Here is a 25,771-nt window from a genome sequence, read left to right on the forward strand (position 1 = left end):
TTGAAAAAGGAAACGGCATCAACAGCGACTATTACATAGCGTTATTGGACAATTTGAAGGACGAAATCGCCGAAAACGGCCGCATTTGAAGGAAAAGGAAATGCTGTTTTACCAGGACAATGCACCGTGTTACAAGTTAGTGAAAACGATGGCAAAAATCCATGAATTGGGCTTCGAATTGCTTGCTCATCTACCGTATTCTCCAGATGGCCCCCAGTGACTATTTACTGTTCTCAGGTGGCCCCCAGTGACTATTTACTGTTCTCAGGTCTCAAAATAATGCTCGCTGGGAAGAAATTTTCGTGGAATGAAGAGGTGATCGCCGAAACTGAGGCCTATTTTGAAGCAAAAGACAAACCTTACTACAAAAATGGTATCGAAAAGTTGTAGTGTGGCTATAATCAGTGTATCACCCTTGAAGGGAATTATGTTGAATAAAAAAGCTAATTTTGCCAAAAAAACGTGTTCTACTATGGTAGGCCGGGGACTTTCAATTGACCTGTTAGGTTAACAAAATTCGAGCATAACAAGAATCGTCTGACTCCCTTGTTTACAAGATATTTAGATTTTCAAAATCAGCTTTTGATTTAATTTCAGCTCTGGTGAACAGAGAACATCTAAGAAAACTTTGTTAAGAACTTTTTCAACGTTCTTGTTTAAGGACTGATAGTAATTGACATGGTTCTGGAGACATAGTATGTCATTGTACTAGAGGTAATTCTAAAGGTAATTAATTTTATTCTGTAAATTTTAGTGGTATTAACTTCATATTCATTTCGGGTTTCTTTAGTAAATACATTTATTAACAATGCACTTACAACTTACAATGTTGCAAAGAATATTAACAATTATAAAATAGCTATTAAGAATTTTAATTCCTCATTTGTTGATGAGTTATTAATTCCTACGTGGGACATAAAACAAAGTAGAAAGCAATAGATACAAGAAAGTCATAGATGGTAAATTAAAGATGATCTATCTGTAACAATGAGATGGAAGAGTGGAATAAATAGCAATAAAGAGAAATATTTTATTTGCCTAAATCGATAATAAAAGACTATTTTATCGTTAATTAACGGAATTTTAAATACTTAAAATTAAACTAAAAAATATTTGTATTCAAACAAATATGTCTGGTAATTAAAAAGTTTAGTTTTTGAATATAAATGAAGGATATTATATCCTTGACCTGGTAACTTGAAATGTATGAAATCTTGGAATTAATTTGTTTTTGTTAGTTTGTTATTCCCCAATAATAATCATTGTTTGCTAATTAAACAATTTCTGTGGAACAGAATTTAACACAAAATAACAACATTAATTCAATTTGATATATATGTCGATCGATCACCAGCCAGTCGGTTGATCTGCTAAAATACCCCAAGGGTGAATCTAAGAGTCCGACTAAAATTTATCATAAATTTAATAAAAGTGCAAAATAACAATAATAATAAATTAAGGGCAATTTCACATCAGTTAATATCATTTAATATACTGAACTGTAATTAAAAAGTCAATTAAATAAAAAAGTAATCTCTATGGAAAAAAAAGTATAACAGTTTAATTTGTTTTATTGAATAAAAATAAAATATTTTTATTATATCGTTGGCCTGATAACCTCTATTTGGAATAAATATTTTTCCACAAATACAGGGAATTTTAGAATTCAGTTGTTTTGTTAGTTTTATTCCCGAATAACAACATTTATTTGCTAATTTATCAACTTTCCCACAAACTAAGATATTTAATATTAAGTCAAAAATACATAAAAACACTTTTGTGATTATTATTCTGTGTTATTATGAAATATTTTTTAATTTTTTGTGAATAAAATAAAGCTGAATATAAAACACCCGGAAATAAAATAATATTCTCCGTTTTATGGTCTACTTTTGCTGTTTTACATATAAATTAATATTTTTTTCTTGAAGCATCATAAGAGCATCTTATGCCAGAAACGAATTAAGTTTAACTAAAATTTTATGAAATTTTTAACTTGTGAATAATTTTAATGTTAACCACACGCAGCTTTAGCTTATGGTTGATGAGGATATAGACTTTAGAGATATAAGTATTCTAGTATCCAAAACGTTTTAACAAATTTAAAACATTATTTCCATTTATCAAAACACTGCCCTTATAATTTCTTCTATAGAGAAATAAAGGTCATCGAGTGTTGTCAGAACTTTATGATGAATATATTCCTATTCATATATGAAAGCGTGTGTATTAGTTTCAATTTTTTTTAAGTAATGATTTCGTTATAAAGGACAAAATAAATTCCCGACTACGAAAAAAGATCAAAAATGAATACTTTTTGCAACAATATGACAACATTCCATTACATATGCAAAATCTGTGAAAAATATTACTTCTTGTTTATGAAAATGGACTGTAATAAAACTTGTAACATAAAATTATTTAGATTTTTTCATGATTTTAGGTGAAGAATGGAATATTTTAAAGTTTAAAGTTTTAACAAAGATCTGGATAACCGCAGACATCAAAAAGGAACAGGCTAAAATTACTGGTGGTGTTAATTGGTACTACAAAAATTATAAACCACACTATAAAATTATTGATAATTACAGAATACAATAATACTAAATAACTAATTAGTAGATTCTGAAATCGTATCAAAAAACATTTCATTTGTTCGACATTGAATTCAGAATTACGAAAAACAGGCTAATATTTCAAAGCCAGAGAAAGGTATTATATTTTACACAGGCTTGAATATTTGTTATTGTAATATCGATTGTTCATATATAGCAAAAGGGTAAAATCTGATAAGATACAAATATCCCAGTCACACAGGTCAACCATAGATGTTAAAAAGATAGGAAAAATTAAAGGCTGCTGATAAATATTGAAGAAGACCTTGGAATTACGGAACAAGAACTCAACATTTAACTTCTTCTTAGTTCTTTCAGTACCTCAATTAACTCAATACCTCATTCCTCCTTCCTAATTAACAATTCATAATATATATGAAGAGGATTGATTCGTGTCATAATAAAATCATTACAGGAAAAAGAAGTTTGTTCTGCAATATTTTTAGATATTAGATTTTTTTAGATATCCAAGCTTTCGATAAAGTTTGGTACGACGGTTTAAAGCATAAGATTGATGTTTCGCACTGATGAATATTTTAGCATTTTAGAGTCAGATATATCTGACGCATACTTTAGAGCGAAACAAGAAGGTGCATATTCTGACTTGCGGAAAATACAAGCTGGTATGTCACAGGGAAGTGTATTGGGACCAGTCCTTTATCTTTTGTAGACTAGAGACTTGCTTACATTTAGTGAAAATGTTGTTGCTATATTTGGAGATGACACTGCAATCCTGGCCATAGGAGATAACAGCTATTGCCGAAATACAGAAAAATGGGGCATCAATACGAATCAAGAGAAGAGGAGAATCAAGCACAAGCCAGTATATATAAATCAACAAGTAGTTCTGTATGGAAATGCAGTCGGATATCTTGCCACGACCCTTAATTTTGTTGGTGGAAGCCACAGGTTAAAAAATAAGGCGAAGAAGTTTAGATGGAGTACAAAAAATATACTGGTTATTGGTTAGATACTCAGCCCTGTTAGTATCACCAATAATCTTGAAACCAGTGTGGACCATTTGGTTCCAAAACAAGATATTGCGAGGTATTGTAGCTGCTCCATGGTAGATTCGTAATGATAATCTGCATAAGGACCTGAAGGTAGAATCTGGCGATAACGTTTTCAAGAACTATGCCCAAAGAGATGAACACATCAACACATCTATCTTGAGGTTCTTCAGCTCTTAGATAATGATGGCTTAGTCAGAAGATTAAAGAGAGTAAAACCATTTGATCTAGTTCAGTGAAGTTACAAGTAAAACTAAGTCACATTAATAAAAGTGATATAAAGGTTAAGAGCAAAGAGTCTTTCGTAGAATAACTATTTTGTAATTAGAATAAGCAAAATCGTAGCAAATTAGGATAGAAAATATCCTATAAGTATGAATTTACTAGATTGCTATAGTAAATAATAAAAAAGCAATATTACCTTGAAATTAGGGAACAAATGTACCTTCCTAATTAAAAAGCCATAGTGAATATGAAGAATATTTATTATACCTAATATTTATTTTAACACTTTAATTTTTAGTAAATAATGTTCACGCTAAACACAATTACTTTCTAATTAAACCTATATTCACGATTACTCAAAATATTTACGATTGGCTTAAAAATATTTACTATATTGTATATCGTATAAGTTACCGACTATTTTGTGATAATAAGGCGTAATGATTAGACACGAAATAAATCAGTTTCGGATTGATACTTCCCAATGCGAATATTACACAATAACCCATAGTCTAAAACCAATAAACCCAAATTTGAAGTAGCTCGCTCAACCCACCGAAGAAAATCTCTTGTTTGGAGTTCATGTAGCGAAGAGAATGACGCCTCCGCAGTGGGAGTGAATGTAATATTAGAGAAGTTGAGCCTCCGCGGATAATACGTAAACGAGGGACAAATTAGTCAAACAAAATATATGGCCATATTGAAGAGAGCCTCGGTTGGAAACTGCTTATAAACCACCCCCTATAACGCACGCTCGACACCCTTATTACCGTCGTTAAGGTTTCAACTAAAATAGATCCTAGCCCCTCGATATAAAACATTTGTTTAAATTTATTTACGGATCTATATTTTTAATTAACTAATATTTTTACTAGTGATATCGGGAAAACATTTTATGCTTTGATATAAGCAGAACTGGATAAAATACAAGCTTTGCTTTAATTAAATAACAATTAAAATATTCCATCTCGCATGTATTTAGAATACGAGAAACAAAACACTTTGAATTTTGAGTTTTAAATAAAAGTAGTTAAAATACTGTATTTTGTATTTTAAATACTTTTTAAAGTCTCCTATTACCAACTAGGGGTTTATTTAGACTGGATCTACAGTTTCACGTGGGCTCCGAACCACGGTCCTCAATATTAAACATACCGACTGGCGAGTGATCAACTTTAGAAATCATCCCAGAAGACTTCCGGTCTTACCCAGCCTGGTTACTGGCGTGACTGGGATCATTTTCCTTGTCGGACTTTACACTTTTGGACAATCACAAATTTTAAACAATCACAAACATTTACGACCATGCCCCAGCAAGATTCGAACCCACGGCTATCGCACCAGTAGGAGGCTTATCGCCTTTACCACTGCGCCACTAAGACGGCTTATTTTAAATACTGAACTTTTCTTAAGTTGAAACGTTTTTTATCTCTGTTTTAAATACAGCCAAAATAGTATTTTGTAGTTTATTATAATTTTGTAAGTTATGATATATCTGATATATTAAATATAATAATACGATAATTTTAAATATAAAATTTGAGCTTTTGATCGGGTGTGGCATTTGGGATTAATCTGTAAGATAAGCAAATTGTTGCCGCGTAACTATTGTCAATTGCTGGAATCATATTTATTCGGAAGAAAATTTAGAGTATGGCGTTTTCGACATTTAAAAATATCTCGACTGGGGTTCCACAAGGTAGCGTCTTAGGACCTATCCTGTATCTGCTCTACACTGCTGACATTCCAACAACAAAAGAAACACTTCTTGGAACCTTTGCTGATGACACAGTTATTATGGCAAAAGATATATCTCTGCCTAGGGCAATAGAAAAAGTGCAAGTGGCAGTCAACAAAATCTACAAATGGACGAAAGATTGGAAAATTCAACTTAATAGCTCCAAATCTGTCCACGTTAATTTTGCATTAAGGCGAAATAATAAAAACTTAATTATATCACTCAATGGATGCCCGATTCCTCAAGCAGAATCAGCAATATACCTTGGAATCCATCTTGACGGTAGATTAAATTGGAAGCATCACGTTAGACAAAAAGCAAAACACATTAGAACCAAAATAAAACAACTATACCGGTTAGTCGGAAGATACTCTCAACTTGATCTAAAATCAAAGATGTTGATTTATAATACAATTATAAAGCCAATTTGGACCTATGGGGTGCAAATATCCTAAAAATTCAAATCAGTTAGTCATACAGCGCTGTCAAAACAAGGTTCTTCGATTGATTACCAATGCCTATCGCTATGTAACCAATGAAGAACTGCACGATGACCTGGAAATCAAATGGATTTACGAAGTTGTGCAGGATTTCACCTTAAAACACGAAAGAAGATTACTAAATCATACTAACGTGGAAGCAATACAACTGCTGGACTGCGCGCAGGATGTCAGGAGATTGAAACGAACAAAACCATACGAACTTGTGTGAACATTTAGTGTGTAATATTAGTGTAAACTATAGCTATAAGTTAATAATTAATAAATAATTATAATTTTATAATTGAGGAATACATACTGATGTATTTTCCTCGCACTCGTCTTGCTTGTTAATTAATCCAAGTACATAGGAAAAGTAGTTATAAATTAATTGTAAATTAAGATCGTACTAAGCGTATCTAATAAAGATGTTATAAAAAAATATAAAATTTAAAATACAAATTAAAGTCAGGTGTTATCAGTCAGTTTATGTGTAGTCAGCTTATGTGTATAGAATAGCACAGCATGCAAATAATCCAACACAGTCTATTAGTCAGTAATAGAAGTATTTCCTGTGATGAACACTAGATTTTCAAATGTATGATCAGATATATCATGACTTACAAAATAATAACAAACTACAATATATAATTTCGCCTGTATTTAAAACAGAGATAAAAAAACGTTTCAACTTACAAAAAGTTCAGTATTTGAAATACAAAATGTAGTGTTTTAACTAGTTTAATTTAAAACTGAAAATTCAAATTACAAATTACAGGTGTTAGGTTAGGCAAACAGAATAAGCATTTTCTTTTATTGTTTAGGAAGATCACTTACTCTAACTCCATTTTCGATTATTTTATTTATATTCCACAAAATTATAAAATCATAATTTTCTTTACTAGTACTGCTGCTCATGTTACTCTTAGGCATTATTTCGTATTTTAGTTAAGAATAAACTTATAAACTAAACAAGTTCGTGTGGGTTGGTTAGCTTCATTATTCTGATTTCCTGCGTATTGTCCAGTAGTTGCATTGCTTCCAAGTTGCTGTGATTTATCAACCTTATTTCATGTTTTAAGACGAAATCTTGAATCACTTCGTATATCCATTTTATTTCGAGGTCATCGTGTAGCTCTTCGTTGATTACGTAGTGATAAGCATGGGTAATTAATCGTTTGTTTTGAGTGCTCTTGATTACTAATTGGTTTAATGTTTTAATGCAACCCCATATTTGCACACCATAGGTTTAACTTGGCTTTATGATTGACTGATAAACCAATCTCTTTTATTTCAGGCCAAGCTGAGAGTATCTTCCCACTAACCAGTACAGTTACCGTCAAGTGACATAATTAGGTTTCGTTATTTCACCGCAACGCAAAATTTGGACATTAACTACTCTACTACATACGCGACTTTAAATTTTCTTTCGAAAATATAGGATTCCAGCAGTCTACAGTAATTCCGCGGTAGCAATTTGCTCAATTCCCAGATTAATCACAAATGCCATGTGTTTCTTTTCTTTTCCTCAAACGCCTTTTCAACAACTGCTAATTCGACTGTCGAGTGCTGAATTCGAAATCCAAACAGGGAATCTGTTTCTTCCATAAATGGTTTAATACGTTTCAACAGCAATTGCTCAAGTAATTTTAACATCGCAGGTAGCAGCGAAAAACAGTAAGATCCAACTTGCTCTATCGGTTTGTCAGGTTTTTAACCATAATTAGTCGAGTAACCTTAAGATATTCCGGAACATGTTTGAGTCTCAAACAGGCATTGAATATATATGTCAACATGATTATTGCTTTTCGTAGCAGCTTTTTCAATAAACCAAGTGAAATATCGTCAATTCCAGGAGCCTTTTTAGGATTGAGGTTGTTGTCAATTTCTGTGGCAAGTTCTATTGGAGAAATTAAATTTACAGCTACATCGGACTGATAAACGGAATTTATATCTATTGTAGATTCTATATCATTCGGTTGAAATACGTTAGCTAAATGTTCTGAGAATAATTCGGCTTTTTTATCGTTGCGTGGAACCCATTCATTTCGATAATTTTTAATAAGCGGTACCCTAATAACTGGTGGTTTAAAGATTTTGTATTGATGCAAGTATAACAGAACAAGAGTAATAATATAAGGTTGTATAAAGCATATGTAATGTAAAATGTAATAATAAGATCAATTTGTGCTTGACTTAAAGTCATATGGCTTGACTGAATAGCATTTTTGTGTTATAAATGTAGAATTCTGAAACACGCAAAAAGATTTTAAAAAAATATAAAATGACTCAAGATTTATAATACTTAAAAATAATAATATAATGAATTCATTAAAATTAATTTTAAATATCTATATTTTCTTAAAGAAGTTTATTAAAGTTAATTTAAAATAAGTTTTCATAATAAACAACCTCCATTACCGACAAACTTCCCCCACATCCCCCCGAACTGTAAATCGCGAAACAGATTAGAACTGCAAAACTGCATTGTGGGAAAATCCGATTGAAGAAATATGCTGGGGATAAATGACGGATTAAAGCATTAACATTTCTGCTAGATATGATGTATTCAATGGGCATGCGTGCATGGTTTCATATATTAGCCACTCTTGAGCCCAACTCATCTCGTTGCTTTGTAAACGCATCATCCTGTTAACAATTACCGATTACGCTCCGATGCCTATACTTCATATGCCTCAGGTCTTCAACAAGTGGCTTTTCAACGGGGATTATATTCAAAACCTTTCGTGGTTGTTGATGTGTTCGCTACGAACGCGCTTGTCGATATTTTCGGTAAGAAATGATTCTGAACTGGGGAGATTTAATTTATTCCTTCATAAAATGTTTGTTCATTTAATATTCATACAGTTCTATTATGGATAGTGTTAATTTAATATTTACATTTTATCTATTTAATATGTCTTGACAATTATTTATATTTCTATGTATTATGATTATTTACAATTTAAAAATTATTAAAGTATATTTGATATATATATATATATATATATATATATATATATATATATATATATATATAATCAAACACTTCCAATATCACCATTATATATTACAGTTGTGTTTGTTAATTATTAATATATCATTTCTATAAAAAAATATATAAAATCAAATGTACGTGTTACTATTTAGAGATAAAAAACATATAATCATTTAATTAATTTATCAATATTATAAAATGTATTACAAATATCAGTTAATTTAATAAACATATATGTATTTTATTCAAGAGCATATTAAAGCGAATGAAACGAAATCAACGAAACAGTCGGGTTAATAGTTCCAGTCTAAAAAACCCTAGTTGGTTAAAAGGAGATTCTAAAATATATTTCAAAAACTATGAAAATCAGTAAATTAATTAATTAGCTATAATTATATATTTTACAAATTGATATATATTATACAATTAACTGAAATTTAATATTAAATTATAAGCGTTAAGACAATATTTTGGGAAGAATCGAAGTATTCTCTTGATAAGATAGGATGTATATAACGAAGTTTTTTCAATGTATCATATATTTTAAAGAAATTAGTAGTTTAAGTAGAGTAAAGTTGAGTTTGTTTATCGTAAGTTTCAATAAGAAAACAGTAACATTCAGGTGACATTTTGTTATTAATTAAGATCAATTTCACCAAAGTAACCATCAAATGTATTCATCTACACGTTACTAAGTGAAAATAACATCAATATTAAAAATAATTTATGATTAAATACCGTACATAACATATAAAGGGAAAAAATAAAAATAAACTTTTTAGGGACAAAAAACATATAATCAATTAATTAATTTATCAATATTATAAAATGTATTAGAAATATGAGTTAATTTAATAAATACAATTTTATTTCATTCAAGAGCATATTAAAACCAATGAAAGGAAATCTACAAATATAAATTTTATGCGGTATAAAAGAATATGCAGAACAGTGACTGTTAATGATTGCCAACTCTCCTAAGCGGATGACGTTAAAAATTTTGCCTTAAACTAAACTAATGTATTGGCTTGCCGGACGTGAATCGAAGATGATAAGATATTGCTGTACAAATCGAATATGTAGTCCCTTCACTAAAACTGTCAATGCATGTCATCGATGCCGTCGAATGTATGGCCATATTTTGTTTGTAAAAACGTGAAATTTGTTTTAAACTTGAAGCAGATTTTTCTTAATGATTTTACTAATTAGTATTACTCTAGTTAAAACGAGACAAAATGAAGTCTAATGCGTCCGAACGATTCGATTACATCGAATCGGTCATTGTGAGCGGGTGAATACAAATTTTTTACCATATAAATATCATTTATAGTAATTATTTCAGAGAAAACTGTTAGTATGGAAAGTATATGCAGCTCTTTGATGCATATTATTACCAAAATATATATATATATATATATATATATATATATATATATATATATATCAGTTGTGTTTGTTAATTATTAATATATTATTTCTATAAAAAATATATAAAATCAAATGTACGTGTGACTATTTAGAGATAAAAAACTTATAATCAATTAATTAATTTAGCAATATTATAAAATGTATTAGAAATATCAGTTAATTTAATAAATACAAATGTATTTTATTCAAAAGCATATTAAAGCAAATGAAACTAAATCAACGAAACAGTCGGGTTAATAGTTCCAGTCTAAAAAATCATAGTTGGTTAAAAGGAGATTCTAAAATATATTTAAAAAATTATGAAAATCAGTAAATTAATTAATTAGCTATTATTATATATTTTACAAAATGATATATATTATACAATTAACTGAAATTTAATATTAAATTATAAGCGTTAAGACAATATTTTGGGAAGAATCGAAGTATTCTCTTGATAAGATAGGATGTATATAACGAAGTTTTTTCAATGTATCATATATTTTAAAGAAATTAGTAGTTTAAGTAGAGTAAAGTTGAGTTTGTTTATCGTAAGTTTCAATAAGAAAACAGTAACATTCAGGTGACATTTTGTTATTAATTAAGAACAATTTCACAAAAGTAACCATCAACTGTATTCATCAACACGTTACTAAGTGAAAATAACATTAATATTAAAAATACTTTATGATTAAATATCGTACATAACATATAAAGGGAAAAAATAAAAATAAACTTTTTAGGGACAAGAAACATATAATCAATTAATTAATTTATCAATATTATAAAATGTATTAGAAATATGAGTTAATTTAATAAATAAAATTTGATTTCATTCAAGAGCATATTAAAGCCAATGAAACGAAATCTACAGGTATAAATTTTATGCGGTATAAAAGAATATGCAGAACAGTGACTGTTAATGATTGCCAACTCTCCTAAGCGGATGACGTTAAAAATTTTGCCTTAAACTAAACTAATGTATTGGCTTGCCGGACATGAATCGAAGATAACAAGATATTGCTGTACAAATCGAATATATAGTCCCTTCACTAAAACTGTCAATGCATGTCATCGATGCCGTCGAATGTATGGCCATATTGTGTTTGTAAAAACGTGAAATTCGTTTTAAACTTGGAGCGGATTCTTCCTAATGATTTTACTAATTAGTATTACTCTAGTTAAAAAGAGACATAATGAAGTCTAATGCGTTCGAACATGTAATCGAATCGGTCTATAAAATTCGATTTGTGTTGATACTGGTCGACACCGTTGTCATATGTCTGCAAAATTATTTAAAACATTAATGATAATAATCAGAAGTTATAAAAAGGCAAACGTTCTTTTGTCTCTAGTTTTGATCAATTTATAACTGTTTAGAATTTAGGATAATTCGGATTAAAAATGCGTTTAGTGGATTACTTTAACCAAGAACGAGATAACGAGATAATATTGGAAATATTTTTTAAAATGTTGCAGCTTCACTTAATATCAATATAAGCATTGAGAGCGGGTGAATAAAATTTTTTTACCATACAAATATCATTTATAACACAATTATTTCAGAGTCATCCCTTCACACAATATTAGGAAACATAGGATTTAATTTAAATAGTGTAAATATAACCCCCGTGGTCTAATGCAGCTTATTTTTTTATGAAAATGCCATTTTTAAAAGCATATAATAAAATTAAGGAAGATTTATTATTTCAGTTTATGTATCTAGACGAGACATGAATATTTCAAAATGGAACATTGGCCACTATTGGAAAAACGCTAATAAAGAGTCTATAGATAATAAAGACAACAAAAGTTAATGAAAAAAATTGTAAAAGTTAGAATGACATCGGTTTTGTTACTAATGTTTTTAATAAATCATTGAAGATATATTACTGATAATGGTAGAAACAGCTTGCATGGATTTATTCCTAGAGCTGAGATAGTGATTTGTCATTCTCTAAATATAAATTAAATTTTTGAGTCTTTTGTAATTTACCTTTCTTTAGAGACAAGCCTGAAAAAAGGTACACTTTGATAAGATGCATAATCTATAATAATACCTTCGGTTTGGGTAAACTCCATCATACAGATAAAGTATATAGAGAGATAAAGAAATTGACACATGGTGGAATCATCAATAAGCGTTCTATAGATTAGAAATTAACAATTTGATAATTAAATTGAACAGTGATTCTAATAGTTAAAGAGACTGAATGAAACTTTTTTGTTGTGGTATTATGGCCTCATTGTGATAATTACGATATCTAGTAACTAATAGCTGCTTGTATTAATATAATAAGTTATATAAATACATAGTAAGTTTAAATTTTAGTACGTATGATACAAAACAGAAAAGTCAAATTTTCAAAATTATTAAGACAAATAAAAAACTCATTCTCTATCAAATTTTCTGATTAGATTTTATTTCTTAATATTATATACTAATATTTATGCTGTCTACATTTATATACAAACTATATCTTCTTATGTTCTGTGCTTGTACATTTCTCGCAGCATTATTTATACTTTGCGACATGTTAAAAATTGCCCAAAAGTTTCCCATAACTTTACAAATTTGGACGAGCAATTTTACATTTTTATCTCCAAAAACTGATGCTAACATTTGAGTTTGAGTCTACATTACATTGCAATTTGAATAATGAAATGTTTATTGGCGACAATGAAGTGAAAATGAAGTACAAGAGTGTCGAAATACGCATTCACGCTTTACTATTACCTACTCAGACAGAAATCTGGCGAATAGGATAGATAGTTTTCTCTATTGTAAATTAGGCAATTTCCTCTATAAACTTCATTAGCTATTAGTTTGGGGTTAGTTAAAATTAACTACTTTAGCGACATCGTTCACCTTTTTCCTTTCAAAAAAATATGCCAATATGTTCATGGATTTACAATATTTTTTGCAAGTCTCATTTATAGTTATGAAACGATGAAAAAAAATCCTTTTTATTCTTTGTAAAATGCTTAAAATCAATTTGAATATAGTTTAATTCTATTATTATGGAATGTTCTTACCAGACACAAGGGTTTCTACAGCCAAATTATTGCTAAACATAAAAGCGCCATCTTTTAGCGAATACATAAATTTATTGATTTATTAACACAAACATATATACAAATAAATGTATTCCCTTCTTTTCTTTTCGGTTATGATCAGTACATCTTACTTAATTTTTCCTCCAATTCCCCATCCTCCACACTTTTTTTATCGTTTGTGTACCAATTACCTATTTGTGATATTTTCTCTCCCCTTTTCCTTTCACATTGTTGAATTTATTTTGTCCTTGTCTTTTGTCGAATTCTCGTCTATATTCTTCTTGCTACTCTCCAATCCATCTATTTTTATATTGCATTTAGTATCAATTCTAGATTTACTATCTTTACCGTTTTCCCTTCTGCCTGTTTTCGCTTTATTTCTTGTTTTCCTTATATTTTCCTCTATTCTTTAGACATGCTTGTAATAATATTCTGAATAAATAGCATGTGAATAATAATGTTACATCTAACTTGTAAATAATTTAAAATAACAACTATAGTCTGTTATGGACGTTCTTTATATTTTTGATTCTTTGTAGTTGTGGTTGGGTATAGACAACGACGTAAAACTGAACAAGGAACAATCAATCCAGTTAGGCTAGTAACGATAGTGAGTAAAACCGGATGTCTTCTGGTTTGGTGATCTGGTCAGTCGGGTCAATAGTTACAATTCAAAAAACCCTAGTTGGTTAAAAGAAGATTTTAAAATATGTTTTAAAAATTATGAAAATCAGTAAATTAATTAATTAGCTATAATTATATATTACTCAAAATGATATACATTATACAACTAAGTGAAATTTAATATTAAATTTTAAGCGTTAAGATAATATTTTGGGAAGAATCGAGGTACCCTCTGGATAAGATAGGATGTATATAAGGATGCTCTTTCGATGTATCATATTTTTTAAGGAAAGTAATAGTTTAAGTAGAGTTGAGTTTGTTTATCGTAAGTTTCAATAAGAATATAGTGTCATTCAGATGAAATTTTATTATTACTTAAGAACAATTTCACAAAAGTAACCATCAACTATTCATCAAGTATTCACCAACACGTTACTAAGTAAAATAACATCAAAATTAAAAATACTTTATGATTAAATACCGTACATAACATAAATGGAAAAAAATACAATTTATGTATAGGTAATTTTTCACTTTATACTATGTGAAAAGTACGTTCTGCTGTTATACCTAAATTGAATAACTTTATCACGTCCCTATAGTTCCGCAAGACGGAAAAGAAGGGAAAATAATTTATGAAATTTATTAATCGCCGAATCAACTTACCTTGGGTCAACCCCAAGAACTAAACCACCCCAAAAATAGCAACCCCTGACCTAAAAGTACGTTATGGAGGTATCCCATCGAAAAACTGGTCATAAACTAACCCCCTTCTTGTTTACGTTTGGCGGTTCCTTAACCTGTTCTGATCACTTTGTTTTGCGACAGATGTTTTTTTTCTTCTTTCAAAGGAATCCTTACTCACCACGTGACGCAAAAACCTACCTTTAATCGCCGATATACAAAACGGCTTTAAAACACTTTTTTTACCTTCCGTATGTTTTTTTTTCATTCTTATTTTGATCTAACACTGAGCAGGTTGTTTTATGTAAAGTGGTACTGATGTTAATAGGGGATGCTGCATAGGGTTTGATCTTAACAGGTATTCGTATTATTAACCCTGTAAATGTTTCTTGTGACAGGTTTATTGTGATTTTCTAATATACATTAATACTTGTCTGTTAGCTATCAAGTTAAATATATATTTAAAATCTAGTTAATAGAAAAAGATGTAAGTAACTAATGAAAATAAATAATCCGTGGAGGTGAAAAATGTAAATATGCAAATATAGCTGATTAGCATTTGAAGCTCTGAATATTTTTTAATTTTAATTAGTGTGTCTTGCTTGTATTAAGACAGCTTATTTTTTTAATGATTTTATATAACTCATTTTTATATGATTAATAACTTAATTATTCTTACATAACAGTAATTAAACCATGTGTAATTATTGAAAAGAATGATTTATTGATATCATGTAATTATTTTATATTAATATCTTTTAATATTAGGTGCTTGCATATATTTTGATTAGCGATATCTATTCATGAAAATGTGATGTATCTATGTAAATAACAATTAAAAAATCTACCCTGTTATATTCGATGGGTTTGATATTTCTCTAAATAAGTTTTCCATTTAGTTTTATTGAGTTAATGAGTATGTACAGATGCTAATGATGGAATGTTCAAAACTTCAACATCCATTACTTTTATGTTTTATGTGTGAAGAAATTTGCTGCCGAAGCTTACCAAACATTTTTATAAATTTTTGGTGATGCGTCTCCCTGATATATGAGTTGTCTGCTTTGGTTTCGATTATTTAAAAGTGGCGATTTTCATGGCAAAAATAAAGAACCAAACCTGGAGAATCAAAAAAAAAATGAATGAAGAAACTGAATTGAAAGACTTAATGGACTAAAACCCAGTTCGAACGCCCGAACAGGAAGAACTTCCAGGCAGCTTAGCAGTTGATGAATCAACTCTTTCCAAACATGTGTTGAGCATAATATATTATAATGCTTTCTGAATGTAAGGTTTTCATTTCGAATTTCCAGTTTTATAGTTTGAAGTAGATTTAAATTGAATAAGTGATTTTTTAATCTATAAGTTGTACAAAGATCCAAAAGAATATTTATGATCATAGATCAGCATTGCTGTATATCTGATGGGATCAGCGAGTTTATTAAGAGTTGCTGAAATGGAATGAATCTGTTACTGCAGATATCTGCCGATGGCTGAATGACGTATTGTTGCAAAAAACTTACTATAGCGAACTTCATACGCAGAGCCAACATCTTGACGTGGCAACGCCAAGGCACGCTTTGCAATATTTGTAAAGGATACGCCGTGGTAGCCTGAATGGAAAGTTCTGTCGCTCCCAGAGTACTCACCTCTTTGTGCAAGCTGTATCGATTTTGCCTGAAATAAGGTAGAAAGCTGTAGAAAATGAGTTAAAAATATTTTCATATATTTTTTTGATGTCAAAGAATGAACAGAATACATACAAGCGACCAATATTACAAAAAATAAATAAATATATAATAAATACTTAGAAAGGTATTCAGAAAGAAATGAATATTTATCGAAACAATCCATAAATGGACAAGTATAATCCATCCAATAAAACAACACGTCATCAAAATTTATGTCGTCAGCATGTCGCAATGTTGCCGCATCAAATTTTGATTCAAACGCTTGCCGGTTTATAACCTTTATTTGTTAGCACTAGTGTTTTAAAGAATTTTACAGCTATTTAACAACAGTGTCGATCAGTACCATTACAGATCAAATTTTATAAACTGATTTGGTTACATGTTCTGACGCATCGGTTAGCATTCTGTCTATTTTTGACTTGGACACTTTAACTAGTAAAATGAGAAGGAAAAGATCTACTGCAGGTTTAAAATTTCTAGAAACTGTATTTGCTGGTATATTCGACATCATCTATGACGTGTATTGTTTATTTTATTAGAAGCACTGTATATCATATTTTGTCATGTACTATTATGTTACTTAATGACCGTATCTGAATCTATTTCATTTAACATAATTTATATATCATGAAGTCTAAACAATTAAACTGTGATTTTTAATGTATTAAATAACTTGCTTATGCTGTTAGAATGAATAATTAATTTATAAGATGCAATATGATTTAAAGTAACGTCGACTATGTTCTCTTAAGTTTTATTATACGTTGATAGCGCCATCTATTAGAAATTATTTATAGTTAAATAATATACTTCATTTAATAAATTCTTCGAAGAAATATTTATTGGTTTACATGCTGGTTGGTAAAAAATACCTGTATATTAATTATATACTGTATAATATAATAGCATGCATGTTTTTACTGCTAAAAGTTGCAATTCATTTTACAAAATTCTGTAATACCATTTGAAACTTCATTAAACATGGAAGCCTGTTATCCCCGGCCTACCATAGTAAAACACATTTTTTTGGCAAAATTACCTTTTTTATTCAACATAATTAATTCCCTTCAAGAGTGATACACTAATTATAGCGGCTTTTCGATATCATTTTTGTAGTACGATTTGTCCTTTGCTTCAAAATAGGCCTCAGTTTCGGCGATCACCTCTTCATTCGACGAAAATTTCTTCCCAGCGAACATTCCTTTGAGATCTGAGAACAGGAAATAGTCGCTGGGGGCCAGATCTGGAGAATACGGTGGATGAGGAAGCAATTTGAAGCCTAATTCATGGATTTTTGCCATCGTTTTCACTGACTTGTGACACGGTCCATTGTCTTGGTGAATCAGCACTTTCTTTTTCTTCAAATGCGGCCGTTTTCCGGCGATTTTCTCCTTCAAACGGTCCAATAATGCTATGTAATAGTCGCTGTTGATGGTCGTTTCCTTTTCAAGGTAGTCAGTGAAAATTATTCCATGCGCATCCCAAAATACAGATGCCATAACCTTGCCCGCCAACTGTTGCGTTTTCCCACGCTTTGGAGTGTGTTCATTTTTTAGAAGGCTCTTTCTGAAATTGTTATTGAATGTGATAAAACTACACTTGTAGAGAATGCTTTATGTATCAAAAATGATGATTTTCCTGCTAAAATGTAGAAACAAAGAATTGGAGGCGTTACTGGATAAACAACCATATCAAACATAAAAACTTGTGACATAAATCAATGATGATCAATCAATAATCTTTATCCACGTAACGCCATTCAAATAGATTAAAGTCAAGAAGACTTGGTGTTACTTATGTCATTTTTTAAAACCAAAAGACGTTGAAAAATTATTTTAATTATTTTGCATATTTGAAATATTACTTCAATACCAGAAATAAGTAGTTTTTGCATAATGTTATTATTGATGATGAGAAACTCGATATGCTATGAAAATATAAACCGAAAGTAGTTTTAAAATAAGCCTATTATAGCAGCAAAATTGACGCAAAGAGGAATCACGCTGCCTAGGCTCTATTTTGCGGGATAAGAACGGGTGTGTTATTTCACCAGCTGCTGAAACTAAACGGAACTATTAATAGGGAACGCAACCGATAATAACTCATTAAATTGTAGCAAGTATTGGCGTAGAAAGGCCAGAATGGTCGATTAGACTGAAACTTAAGGGGGGTCTAGTCTATAATTTAAAAAAGCCCTTTTTTCATACTTTCAAAACTGAATCCTTTAAGAATATGCCCTTAAGAAAATTTTTCCGAGCTTAAATTATGTCTCCGTCCTACCATAGTAAAACACATTTTTTTGCCAATATTAGTTTTTTTTTATTCAGCATAATTTCCTTCAAGGGTGATACACTGATTATAGCGACCCTTTCGATCTCATTTTTGTAGTACAATTTGCCCTTTGCTTCAAAATAGGCCTCAGTTTCGTCGATCACCTCTTAATTCGACGAAAATGTCTTCCCAGCAAGCATCCTTTTGAGATCTGAGAACAGGAAATAGTCGCTGGAGGCCAGATCTGGAAAATACGGTAGATGAGCAAGCAATTGGAAGCCCAATTCATGGATTTTTGCCATCGTTTTCACTGACTTGTGACACGGTACATTGTCTTTTCTTCAAATGCGGCTTTTTTGGCGATTTTGTCCTTCAAACGGACTATATACAACGCTATGTGTCGTTATTTTTCAAGGTTGTCAGTGAAAATTATTCCATGCGCATCCCAAAATACAGATGCAATAACCTTGCCAGCCGACTGTTGCGTTTTCCCACGCTTTGGAGTGGGTTCATCGTATGCAGTCCACTCGGATGACTGTCGATTGGACTTCGGAGTGAAATGATGGAGCCATGTTTCATCCATGTCACATATCGACGAAAACTCGGGCTTATTGCGCTTGATCATCTTCAAACACTGCTCCGAATCATCAAATCGTCGTTGTTTTTAGTCAAAAGTTAGCTCGCGCGGTACCCACTTTGCACAGAGTTTTCTCATACCTAAATATTCGTGAATGATACGATGTGCACGTTCAGTTGATATCTTTAAAGTATCTGCTATTTCGTTCAGTTTCAATTTACGGTCATTCAAAATTATTTTGTGGATTTTTTTAATGTTTTCATCGTTAACAATCTCTTTTGGGCATCCACTGCGTTCACCGTCTTCGGTGCTCATTTCACCATGTATAAACTTGGCATACCAATCCTTGATAGTTGATTTTCCTGCGGCCGTATCCGAAAACTCGGCATCAAGCCAAGTTTTTGCTTCAACTGTATTTTTTCCCTTCAAATAGCAATATTTTATCAACGCGAAATTCTTTTTATCCATTTTTTTCACAATAACAAATGTTGCTTCACTCTAAGCTTATACAGTCAAATTTATACACGCATTTTTTGAGGCTTATGGCTAACTAAAAAACATACGGATTTAATACTAGTAGCGCCATCTATGTATCAGGTCGGGACTTTTCAATTTACCTGTTAGTGACGCTGTATCTGAAAAGCAAACTTTAAACGCGTTTTTCTCAAAACTATATTTTTGGAAACGATTTACATGATTCAAGTTCTCCTAAAGTTCTACTAAACCGATTTACTTAAAATTTGGTGTGAGCTTGCTCTACACATTCTTCTTTCATATCACAAAATGTTAGACAAATATTTTTCGCTAAATTACGGCTGTTCAAAACATTACATACATTTTTAAACCATTTTTAAAAAAAATATTTCCGAAATTTTTTAAAACAATAAATAACAAAATTTTCAATATTGTATGAAATTAGTAAGATCATTTTTATTACGCAAAGCTGATATGATGCACTATAACTACAATATCGTATACATTTCAAAATATATGAAACATGCGTTATTTAAATTAACATTAAAGATTCAGTTTCTGGTGGTGTGACCATTTTGGATCAAAATAGGTACCAAATTTAAAACTGTGAACTAACCTGCACATCTGCGTGCGCTGTTATCGACGAATGATGAACGATCTTTATTTCTTGGAGGCTTGGCAGCTTCTCGCTATAGCGGAAGGACCTGTTTGAAAATATATTGTGGTATGAATCGCTGGTTAATTCAGACGACCCTTCAATATTGACATAGTGACTTAGTATTCTGAGCAATAGAACTGTAAAGAAACTCATTTAACATATTAATATAAGAATAAAATACCCAAATATACTTATTATAATAATATGTTATGAATTTACTGTTAAAATTAAAACTAACTAATTAAAACTACTAATATTATTTTAAAGTACAACTAGAATAAATCTACATACAATAAATTTATTAAGGTAGTAACAGTAAAAGTCCACCACCTAACATATCAATGTCATTTACCTATTACGATTATAACAATATATTTAACAAATCATTAAAATATATTTTACTAGAAGTTTTTAGCGAAATAAAATAGTCCAATTTATATGAGCTATATTGGTTTCTCAATTACATCAAATAAATGCAATAGGTACAAAAAAATAAAACAAATACATGTATTAGTTATACGCAATGTAATATAAGCAAATATTCGTTACAGTCTTCAAATCTTATATATTATCATATTATTGTATGATCCTAAAAGTTTTACTTAATTTTTATTTTAAAACAAATTTTATTGAACATAATGCGATAAACACCATTTAATTAATTTAATTATGATAAAATGGTGAAATATTTTACAATTAGTGCAATAATAGAAACGTTATAACAAAGTTTTCAATTCTTAAAAATAAATTTTCGACTAAATATAATTTTTAAATACTAATAAATACTAATTTTTAAATACTAATATGTAATTTCAACTAAACTGTAATTATTTTTTTTAGAATATATTTAAATTTTAATGTCTAGTGTACGGGAATTTATCTGTGATTGTTATGGTTATATGTTATATTTTATAATTATTATTTTGTATCAGTTTTTCGAAAATTACTTCCAAAAACATAGCAACTAAGATAATATCAAATATACATAATAAACATTTGTTAAATTACAGAGTATAAACATGTAAATTGGCTGGAAATTGCGATACAAATATATCGGTATAATGTGGCGAAGTGCATAAAGTTCGTAAAATTAAATTCAAAGATAAGGACCAAAGAACGAAGTAAAAGGCAACGGTAGAAAAGGTAGGAACTTCAACGGTTTTAGGTTATGTTTAAGTCCCACAGATAACATCTCCACCGTAAGACATATTACCAGCAGATAGCAGCACAATAGCATGTTATCTGCTGCATGTATATAAGCCCGTATAACTTGGCGCAGAGCTGTGTTCAAATAAGAAACATTAAGAAATGATGAGTCAGTATATTTATGCACGTAATGTGTAATAATCTTAGTAATTTTATGTTTCCTTTATGTATAAAGTTTTAGATTTTATTTAACAAGATTCTTCAAAACTGCTATTTACAAATAAGAATTTTGCGCGTAAATATTTTAATCTATGTTATGTTCCTTTGATTTATTTAAATATATAATTCTTGTCAGTTTTTCGGATAACTCAAATTATTTGTTTTAATTTGCTGCGTATTTATTGTACTTGTAACTTATCAAAGTGAATTAAAGTCATAACAATTAAAAATAATGTTGCATAATTAATTAGTGTTAAAAGTTAAAAAATTTTGTCAATTAAAAATTGTTAAAAAATTACGTATTCATTACGTTAAAAAACGGAACATTCAACAATTAAGGAAATTAAAACCTGGAAATCATATTACATAAAATATTTTATTATTTTTTTAACATAAAAAATCTAGCAAAATTTGACGTCTAAGTGATTAAATAGTAGCACAGCTCACGAAGGAACTTGAATAGAACACTTCATAAAAATGTTCAAAGTAATGAAACTCATTGAGTTACTCTTTTTAATAATTAAAAACTTTGAATATATTAAAAACATGCAATTACCGACAACTTATTGAAGTTCACTAGATTTAAGGAAAAATAAATGAATCTTAAAAACTCTATTGGAAAAAATATGGAAAAAATAATGGCAAAATATAAGTATAAATAGAAACTAAATGTGTAGTGATGTCTGAGGTTTAAATCAAAATATGTAATAATAGGAATATTCGGGCTTTATAGCGAAAAAATAGCTAAAAATAGATATATAGAAAAAATAATCATGAACTTTAGAATACTTTATATAATTCTGATTCATCATTTAGAACAGAAATTTGACTTTATATTTGGAAAAAAAATATTAATAACTTTTTTTTGTGGTGAAAACTAAGGAATGGGCAAGATAATTTTAATGAGTTTATTATGAAAAATCTGAATTTTTGTGTAAAAAATTGTAAGAGAATTTTGGTACTTCGTCTATATCAGCAAATTACAAGAAGAAGGAAGGAAGTTTCATCACAAAATAATAATCCCAAAAACACTTTATGTATAAGTATCGACATTAAGGTGACATTAAAAAGTGAAATTGCAACCAAATATAAATAGATCCTATCTGTGTATGAATAGTCTTACTGAACCATGTAAATGCTGATGATAAGACATCATATTCTGAAGTGCGATTTTGGCTTGGCTTATGTTATATAGATCTTCTTGTTTTAGTTTTTAGCTTAATATGGAAAGACTAATAACGTAACACAAATTTGCATCCTATAATTTAAAAAAAAAGCGTACCCAAAGATCGAATAATTCGTGCTTCGAGGATTTTCTGTCAAGCTCACTTCTGTTAAGAAGGGAAAAATATAAGAATTTTGCTTTGTATGTCGTCATTACCAGATGCGCCCAAAAAACATCAACGACTCGAAGAGGAATGAACGAAAGAAACGACATTCTAACGCCGTTAGTTTAGCTTTATTAAGTACAATAAAGGAGGATTAGAAACTACTTATTAATTGTTACTCTTAGTGACTCAACAATTTGCCAAGTATTTCTTATGATTATAACATATACATTTTTTTATTAATTACATTTTACATCAGATATGCTTAGTACAACCTTAATTTTCATATTAATTTATTACTATTGTACTTGCAATTATACACAAAAAAGCGAGTGCGGGATTAATAAATACATCAGTATGTATTTCCAAAAATAATATATACATGACCTGCAGAAAAACACTATTATTAAATGATCTCCTGTGTAAAATATTATGTTAAATAGTTAGTCCTATTCTAATTGTTATTTTGAAGTCTATATATGTCATATAACTGGGTATATCGGATGGTGTTCAAAATTTTAGTCCATGTACTTTACTATCACGTCGCACATTTAACTGATTAGCGAGCACATTTATGTACACTAACACTCTTTTAAAGTACCTAACATAAACATTTTGAATTGCAATCGTTATGGGTTCTAGGGGGACATCCACAATTGCACGCAACACTTTATAGAATCGTTGTATGATGGCTATATAATTGTTAGCAGTACCCCATAGTAGAATTCCATATGACCAAACAGACTTAAATATTGACTAGTATAGCAATACCTTGTTATCGAATGATAACTTGGACTTGCGCCCGATAAGCCAAAATATTTGATATAGTTGTTGTCCAAGTTATTTTCGTTTAGGAAGTATGACGTTATTTCCAGTTATTAAGTTATTTCCAGATTAGGCATCGGTCCGGATGCATCCAAGATATTTAGTACCCTCGACTTGGGGAAGACTTCTCTCGAGTTCTTCTATACATCGTGAATGTTACATGGATAGATTTCGTTCCATTTTATTTAATACGCCATGTTTTTAATCATAGTTGTATTTTACAAAGGTGTGTTTGGTTCTTTGATGCTGTTATTGCATCTTCGTGAGATGCTAAGATGACTGTGTTGTACGTACACGGCCTTGAGAGAGTTCTGAATGTATTGGATGTAATTCAATGAGTTCATCGTTTTGTGATTTAGTGAAATGTCAATTTATGAGATAAGACTTTAGTAACTAAAAATGTGAATGAGGGAGAAGTTTCTTTAATTTAACCCGGAACCCTGTGTGTCATACTTTACCAGAAGCCCGTGATATGTCCATGAATGGATTAGAAAGTAAGTTAAAAATACTATTGAAAGAGAGAGAGAGAACTTAATTGAATATTCTGAGTACGTTATGTAAAATTTTTGATGTGTGATTTTGATTTGATTTTTTGTAGTAATTGGTATTGTATTTTCTGAAAACTTTAAGCTTTGTTGAAAATAGTAAATTTCCTATTTGTAAGAAAACAGACATACTTTTAATAGCGAGGTTTTTGAAGACGACTTGGCTTCAAAATCATCACAGTAAGGATTGTACAAAATGTTTATTACAAAGCATTAGTCATAAATAATTCAGGATTTATACGAATCATGCTTAATATGATAAATTAAATGTATCGAAATACAGGAACATAGTCGAAATACGGTAAGGCACATACTAAAACGTATTCAAGCAAGAGGACTACTTTAAAGATCGTAAAACATATAAACGTATTGTTCAAATGCAAAATATGCGACGTAACGCTACAAAAGCGGGAGTAACGTGTAAAATGTGGTGGATACATAATGTGACAGTTTATTTCGAACGTCGTCGAAGAATTCTCGCACGGAATCTGGGAGCTTTGTATTATCGACTACGACACTTTGGTCGAATTGTTAAAAAGCTTTATAGGTTTCGTTTCGTTTGATTACTTTGATGTTTGACGGTCCTGATGGAAGTTCCTCTCTCCTCAATGCCTCTTTCATTTTCAATATGATCGTTTACTGAATGCCGTAATTTTTTTTCCTTTGCGATGTTGTTTGTTTAATCTAACATCATTGCCAATGAAAATACTACCATTAAATTTTTGCTTTGTTTGATTTAAACTATTATTTATTTAATCTTTATATATATATATATATATATATATATATATATATATATATATATATATTTCTTCTGTCAGTGTGTATTTAATTGAACTCTTCCTAAACGGTTGTACCACTTTTGACGAAATTTTTTGTGTATTTATATGAATTCGAGAATAATTGATAATCACAATTAGATCCAGTAACTGGCTGCTATAAGGTTCAAGGAATTTTTTTAAATATTTTTTAATTTTAACTAGCGTATATCTGTTTGAGTGATATTTTCATGGTATATGTTTATTAATATTTTAAATTCTTCTTTAGGCTGGCCCTACAGTTTAACGTGGGCTCCAAATCACGGTCGTCCACATTAAGCCTACCGTCTGGTAAGTGACCAACTTAGAGACCATCTCAGAAAGCATCCGATCTTACCCAGCCTAGTTACTGGCGTGACTGGGATGGTTATTCCTTGTCGGA

At 30.0% G+C, this 25,771-nt stretch overlaps 1 long non-coding RNA gene across 1 annotated transcript in view; it reads left to right on the forward strand.

The window, feature by feature from the left end:
- The window catches only part of LOC143196920 (uncharacterized), a 140,159-nt gene that overhangs the window by 9,324 nt on the left and 105,064 nt on the right, over positions 1-25,771 (forward strand). Inside the window, exon 2 of the long non-coding RNA XR_013005880.1 lies at positions 25,619-25,680. This is a non-coding gene — a long non-coding RNA (uncharacterized LOC143196920). The remainder of the gene's footprint in view (positions 1-25,618; positions 25,681-25,771) is intronic.

This window comes from Rhynchophorus ferrugineus, unplaced genomic scaffold (assembly GCF_030347505.1).
Source record: "Rhynchophorus ferrugineus isolate W39M unplaced genomic scaffold, kcgeb_rfMv2 rfM5, whole genome shotgun sequence".
NCBI lineage: Eukaryota > Metazoa > Arthropoda > Insecta > Coleoptera > Curculionidae > Rhynchophorus > Rhynchophorus ferrugineus.